The 7,567-nt window shown below is 46.8% G+C and overlaps 1 pseudogene; it reads right to left on the reverse strand.

Moving 5' to 3' along the window:
- Positions 1 to 225: 225 nt before the first annotated feature.
- Positions 226 to 918, reverse strand: LOC138836312 (selenoprotein W-like; annotated as a pseudogene).
- Positions 919 to 7,567: the final 6,649 nt, after the last annotated feature.

The raw sequence follows: 7,567 nt of genomic DNA on the forward strand, positions 1-7,567 counted from the left end.
GCCCATACCCTAGATAAGGCCTAGCCCAGGCCCAGACGCCCTCTTTCCCAGCTCTCTCTCTCTTCCCCAACTCTTTTTACCAGCTCTCTCTTTCCCAGCTCTCTTTCCCAGGCCTTTCCCAGCCGCGTGGAGGGCCAACATGGCCTGGTGCCAGCCGGAACGATGAATAAACCTACCCCTTACCTGAATACCACGTGTGTGGTGCTGTTCTTACTCGATCAACTCTTTTTTTTTTTTCTGAACTCATTGGTTTACTGAATGTTTATTGGAGCCGTTGCTCATGGCAGGAGATGGAGAAGGCAGCCACAGGCTTCGCACAGGGTCGTGGGGAAAGGGGAGTGTGGGAGATGGGGGGGGAGAGTGTGGAGGGGTAAACGGGGCAGGAGGGGGGGCTGCGGGCAGAGGTGACCAGGAGTCCTCACTCTCCCACGCAGAGGCAAAGCCCAGGGGCGTCGATCGCTGCCCCCACCTGGAGGCCGCAAGAACATCGAGGAAGGACCAGGGGTCCTCGGACATTTCAGTCCTTCCTGTCATCAAGCGAGCGGGGAGGGGCAGGGCCGAGGGCCCCGGGCTCTGCCCTCAGGGCCACTCTAGCCCTGGGCCAAGGCAGCTTTGATGGCGGCTACCAGCTTCAGAAACTTCACCTCGGTGTCCACGTAGCCATCGCCTCTCTTCTTCGAGTGAACCAACTTCCCGGCTACCATGACCTCAAAGAAGCCGGTGACCTGAGGTGTGCCCTCGCCACAGATGTCCAGACACCCGGGGAACTCATCTTCCAGTTTCTTCTTGAGCTGGAGATACTTGGGCTTGTAGCCTCAAGCGCCACAGTACACGACCCGCACGGTGAGGACCATGGCTGGGGGGATCCGCGGCGACCACCAGCGACGACGCCCCAAACTCGCTCGATCAACTCTTTTTAAAAACCTAACACTGCCCAGGCTGGCATGATCCTCAAATCTCAGCTTCCTGAATACTTAGGATTACAGGTGTAAACCATGGATACCTGGATTATTTTTTTTCCCTTGCTGATGCTGGGGCATGAACTCAGGGTCTCTGTGTTGTCCCTGGACATTTTGCTCAAGGAAAGTGCTCTACATCTTGAGTCACAGCTCCACTTCTAGCATTTTGGTGGCTAATTGGAGATAAGAATCTCACTGGCTTGGGGCTGGGAAGGTGGCTCAGTGGTAGAGCACTTGCCTTGCATGCTTGAAGCCCTGGGTTCGATTCCTCAGCACCACATAAGAAAAAAGCTGGAAGTGGCGCTGTGGCTCAAGTGGTAGAGTGCTAGTCTTGAGCTGAAGAGCTGAGGGACAGCGCCCAGGCCCAGAGTTCAGGCCCCACAACCGGACCCCCCCCCCCAAAAAAAAAAAAAAAGAATCTCACTGGCTTGGAACCATGATCCTCAGATCCCAACTTCCTGAGTACTTAAGATTACAGGTGGAGCCCAGCAACAGTGGCTCATACCTGTAATACTAGCTACTCTGGAGGCTGAGATATGAGGATCATGGTTCAAAGCCAGCCAGAGCAAGAAAGTCTGTGAGATTCTTTTTTTTTTTTTTTTGTCAGTTGTGGGGCCTGAACTCTGGGTCTGGGCATTGCCTCTCAGCTCTTCAGCTCAAGACTAGTACTCTACCACTTGAGCCAAAGCGCCACTTCCAGTTTTCTAGTGGTTTATTGGAGATTAGAGTCTCACGGACTTTCCTGCTTGAGCTGGCTTTGAACCCTGATCCTCATAGCTCAGCCTCCTAAGTAGCTAGGATTACAAGCGTGAGCCACCGGCACCCCGCTGGCAAAAGTAACTTAAAATGTTACATTTCTTTAGCTTGAGCACATGTATATGTGTGTGTCTGCACACATGCACCTGTGTGTTGGTACTGAGTCTTGAACTCAGGGTCTCACAGTTGCTAGGCTCTATTGATATATATATATATATTTTTTTTTTTTTGCTGGTCGTCGGTCCTGAACTCTGGGCCTGGACACTGTCCCTCAGCTCTTCAGCTCAAGGCTAGAGCTCCACCACTGGAGTCACAGCCCCACTCCAGCTTTTTCTGCTTATGTGGTGCTGAGGAATCAAACCCAGGGCCTCATGCATGCAAGGCAAGCACTCTACTACTGAACCACCTTCCCAGCCCCATATATTGATTTCTTGATCACAGCTGGCACTCTACCACTTGAAGCATGCCTCTAGTCCAGAACTTTGCTGATTGACAGGAGATGGAGTCTTGAGGACTTTTCTGCCCAGGCTGGCTTTGAACCTTGATACTACAGATCTCAGGCTCCTGAGTAGCTAATATTACAGTCATGAACGAACCATCCATGCACAGCTTACTTTTTTTTTCTTTGTGTGTGTGTGTGTGTGTGTGTGTGTGTGTGTGTGCATGCAATACGCACATGCACCAGTCCTGGGCTTGAACTCAAGAGTTGCACTCTGCCCCTGAGTTTTTTGGTTCAAGGCTATTGCTTTAACACTTGAGCCACAGCTTCACTTCTGTTCTTTGAAAATAAGAACCTAGCAAACTTTCCAACCCTGACTGGCTTTGAAATTCCATTCTCATGCCAGGTACCGGTGGCTCATGCCTGTAATCCTAGCTATTCAGGAGGCTAATGGTAGCGGTTCAAAGCCTACCTGGGAAGAAAAGTCCCCATAGGATTCTTTTTTTTTTTTTGGGGGGTGTCCAGTCGTGAGGCTTGAACTCTGGGCCTGGGCGTTGTCCCTCAGCTCTTCAGCTCAAGGCTAGCGCTCTACCACTTGAGCCACAGCTCTACTTCCGGCTTTTTTCTTTTTGCTTATGTGGTGCTGAGGAATCGAACCCAGGGCTTTATGCATGCAAGGCAAGAGCTCTACCACTGAGCCACCTTCCCAGCCCCCCCATAGGATTCTTTTTTTTTTTTTTTTTTTTTGGGTCCGGTCGTGGGGCCTGAACTCTGGGCCTGGGCGCTGTCCCTCAGCTCTTCAGCTCAGGGCTAGCACTCTACCACTTGAGCCACAGCGCCACTTCCGGCTTTTTTTCTTTTTGCTTATGTGGTGCTGAGGAATCGAACCCAGGGCCTCATGCATGCAAGGCAAGCACTCTACCACTGAGCCACCTTCCCAGCCCCCCCCCCATAGGATTCTTATCTCCAATTAACCACTCAAAAACTGGAGGTGGTACTGTGGCTCAAAGTGGTACAATGCTAGCCTTGAGCAAAAAAGATGCTCAGCTCAGGGACAGTACCCAGGCCTTGAGTTCAAGCCCCACTACTGACAAAAAAAAAAAAAAAAAAAAAAAATCCATCCTCAGATCTCAGCCTCCAAAAAGCTGCATTTCTTTAATTTGATATTTTTTGACCAGAGAAATTTAGTATACTCAAATACTTCTTGGAGGGTTGGAATGTGGCTTAGTGGTAGAGTGCTTGTCCAGCATGCATGAAGCCCTGGGTTTGATTCCTCAGTACCACATAATCAGAAAAGGCCAGTAGTGACATTTGTGGATCAAGTGGTAGAGTGCTAGGCTTGAGGAAAATAAGCTCAGGGACAATGCTCAGGCCTTGAGTTCAAGCCTTAGGACTGGAACAAAAAGAGAAGGGGGTGGGGAGAAACAATGAAAGAAAAGAAAGGAAGGAAGGAAGGAAGAGAGAGAAAGAAAGAAAGAAAGAAAGAAAGAAAGAAAGAAAGAAAGAAAGAAAGAAAGAAAGAAAAAGAAAGAAAGAAAGAAAGAAAGAAAGAAAGAAAGAAAGAAAGAAAGAAAGAAAGAAAGAAAGAAGGAAAAGGGATGGTTTCTCAGGCAAGGAAGGGAAGATGTCCTAAAAATAGATTTGAATGTGGTGGCTCAAGTCAGGCATTTATAACTCATTTTTAAGTGCCAGTGTCCAGGCAGCTGTCAGACAAGGCAGACCAGAAGCCAGTGTGATCAGATTCCAAAGAAACCAGCTGGTGAAGCAGTAGGCTATGAATGCAGGGTAGATTGGGTTGGCACCTTCAAATATGGGCACAGCAATGAGCTCTGTCCTCCAACTATGGCCAGGGGGTTGGCCTCTAGTCAAGGGCAACCAGCCAGCCAGGACAAACTCTGGATTGACATCAGTTGTATGCCAAAAGAATACCAGCAGCTCTGTGTGCCTTTCATTTGTATTAGAGAGGACTGAACCAGAGTCCAGATAGAACAAGCTTTGAGACTTGGTGTCTGGACTATTTCTCTGAGTGCTATTTGCCTAATCCAAGAAACTATCCTGACTTCTTTTTATTTATTTATTTTTTGGTCAGTCATGGGGCTTGAGCTCTGGGCCTGGGCACTGTGCCTCAGCTCTTCAACTCAAAGCTAGTGCTCTACCACTTGAGACACAGTATCATTTCCATTTTTTTGGTGGTTAATTGGAGATAAGAGTCTAATGGAAGCCGGTCACAGGTGGTTCACGGCTGTAATCTTAGCTACTCAGGAGGCTGAGATCTGAGGATTGTGGTTCAAAGCCAGCCCAGGCAGGAATGTCCCTGAGACTCTTATCTCCAATAAACCACTAGAAAACCAGAAGTGGCGCTGTGGCTCAAGCGGTAGTGCGCTCGCCTTAAGCTGAGGAGAGCAGGGACAGCGCCCAGAGTTCAAGCCCCATGACCGACAAAAAAAATAAATAAATAAAAGAGAGTCTCATGGACTTTCCTGCCTAGCTGGCTTTGAACCCAGATCCTCAGATCTTAGCCTCCTGAGTAGCTAGGATTATAGGCAAGAGCCACCAGTGCCCAGCTCCTTACTTCTAATGAGTCCCAGATATCTGAATAAATCAAAACATGACAGCCCTTTTAAAGAACAGCTTTTTTTTTTTTTTTTGGTCAGTCATGGGGCTTGAACTCTGGGCCTGGGCACTGTCCTTCAGTTCTTCAGCTGTTGACTAGCACTCTACCACTTGAGCCTCAGCCCCACTTCCGGCTTTTTCTGCTTATGTGGTGCTGAGGAATCAAACCCAGGGTCTCATGCATGCAAGGCAAGCGCTCTACCACTGAGCCACCTTCCCACCCCAAGAACAGCTTTATTTTTAAAATTAGTTTTCTTACCAGGTATGTCATCCTTCACTTAGTTTGGTGTCCAAGGGATTGAACTCAAGGCCTCATGCTTGCAAGGCAGATAGATGCTCAGCCACTTGAGCCATGTCCCCAGTACCAGTCTTTCTCACTTTAAGACATGTGTGTATGTGTCTGTTGGTTTAGTATATCTCTCCAGTTTTGGAATGTAAGCTTTATGAGCACAGTAAAAATTTAAAATTTTTTTACTTTTAATTGTTACTATAAAGGTTATATACAGAGGGGTTACAGTTCCATAATCAGGTAAAGAGTACATTTCTTCTTTTTTTTTTCTTTTTTTGCCAGTCCTGAGACTTGAACTCAGGGCCTGAGCACTGTCCTTGAGCTTCTTTTGCTCAAGGCTAGTACTCTACCACTTGAGCCACAGCACCACTTTTTTGGTTTTTGTTGGTTTTTTTTTTTTTTTTTTTGTCAGTTGTGGGGCTTGAACTCTGGGCTTGGGCACTGTCCTTGTGCTCTTCAGCTCAAGGCAGGCTCTCTACAGCCACAGCACCACATCTGGTTTTCTAGCGGTTTATTGGAGATAAGAGTCTCACAAACTTTCCTGCCCAGGCTGACTTTGAACCATGATCCTCAGATCTCAGCCTCCTGAGTAGCTAGGATTACAGGCGTGAGCCACCGGTGCCTGGCTCACAGCACCACTTTTTCTGTTTATATGGTACTGAGGAATTGCACCCAGGGCCTCATGCATCTGAAGCTAGCACTCTACCATTAAGCCACATTCCAAGCCCCAAGAGTACATTTCTTTTTGAACAATGTCACCCCTTTCCTTTCCCAGTTTTTCCATCCCATTCCCACCCACAAGTTGCACAGTTCATTTTCAACATAGTATCTACTGAATACCACTGTTCTGCATTTATTTACCTTTTGTCCCTCCATTTCTTTACCTCTCTTTATAAGGAGGACTCCACAGAGCACTTTTACAAAGGTCAAAAATTATAGTTCACCCGAGCACTGGTAGCTCACACCTATAATTCTAGCTACTCGGGAGGCTGCGATCTGAGAATCAGGTTCAAAGCTAGCCTGGACAGGAAAATCGGTGAGACTCTTATCTCCAATAAACCGATAGAAAACTAAGTGGTGCTATGGCTCAAGTGATAGAGTGCTTGCAGTGAGCTGAAGAGCTGAGGAATAGCTCCCAGGCCCAGAGTTCAAGCCCCATGACGAACTAATAATAATAGTAATAATAATGATAATGAAGGGAGGAGTAAAGGAGGTGGGGAAGGAAAGGAATAGTGTGAGAACAACAAAAAAGGGGGTAAGAAAGCTAGACACGAAATGTACTCATTACCTTACTCATGTAATTATAACCCCTCTGTACAGCATCTTTACAATAAAATTAAATTAAAAAAAAAAAAAAGTTCAGCCAGGCACCGATGGCTCTTGCCAGTAATCCTAGCTACTCAAGAGGCTGAGATCTGAGGATCATGGTTCAAAGCCAGTTTGGGCAGGAAAAGTCCATGAGACTCTTATCTCCAATAAACCACCAGAAAAATGGGAAGTGGTGCTGAGATTCAAGTGGTAGAGTGCTAGCATTGATCTAAAGAGCTCAGGGACAGCACCCAAGCCCAGAATTCAAGCCCTGTGACCAAAAAAAAAAAAAAAAAAAAAAAAAAAAAAAAGCCACTGGTAGCTCATGCTTATAATCCTAGCTACTCAGGAGGCTGAGATCTGAGGATCAGGATTTGAAGCCAATGCAGACAAGAAAGGTTGTGAGACTGTAACTGCAATTAATCACCAAAAACAAAAAAAGGAAATGGAGCTATGGTTCAAATGGTGGAGCATTAACCTTGAGCGAAAAAGCTCAGGGATAACTCCCAGGCCCTGAGTTTAAGCCCATTATCCTCCCCCAAAAAAAGTAAAGTTCAAAATGTGAAAATTAGTAGAATTTGGTGAAGGATTCCTATATAATCCCAGCTACTTGGGAGTAGCTCTTAAATGTGAGGCCATCTAGGATAAAGTTAAAAAGACAAAATAGAAGAAGGGAAGGTAAACAAATAAAATCATTATATTCAGTGTGCAATATGTAAAAATTGAAGTGTAACTTAAGGGTAGAGATGGGAGGAGAAACGTGAGGGAAAATGCTACACCGGGTAACATTGATGGAGGTGTATTGTACTCATAACCTGATTCATGGAATTATAACTTCTTTTTGTTTTTTGTTTTTTTTTTGGGGGGGGGGTCCGGTCGTGGGGCCTGAACTCTGGGCCTGGGCGCTGTCCCTCAGCTCTTCAGCTCAAGGCTAGTGCTCTACCACTTGAGCCACAACGCCACTTCTGGCTTTTTCCTTTTTGTGTATGTGGCTGAGGGATCGAACCCAGGGCCTCATGCATGCAAGGCTAGCGCTCTACCACTGAGCCACCTTCCCAGCCCCTGTACAAGTACTTAATAACAATACTAATGCTAGGCACTAGTGGCTCATGCCTATAATCCTAGCTACTCAAGAGGCTAAGATCAGTTCAAAGTCGGCCTTGGCAGGAAAGTCCTTGAGACTCTTATCTCCAATTAACCATC

Source organism: Dipodomys merriami, unplaced genomic scaffold (genome assembly GCF_024711535.1).
Source record: "Dipodomys merriami isolate MVZ:Mamm:240054 unplaced genomic scaffold, mDipMer1.0.p SCAF_25, whole genome shotgun sequence".
NCBI lineage: Eukaryota > Metazoa > Chordata > Mammalia > Rodentia > Heteromyidae > Dipodomys > Dipodomys merriami.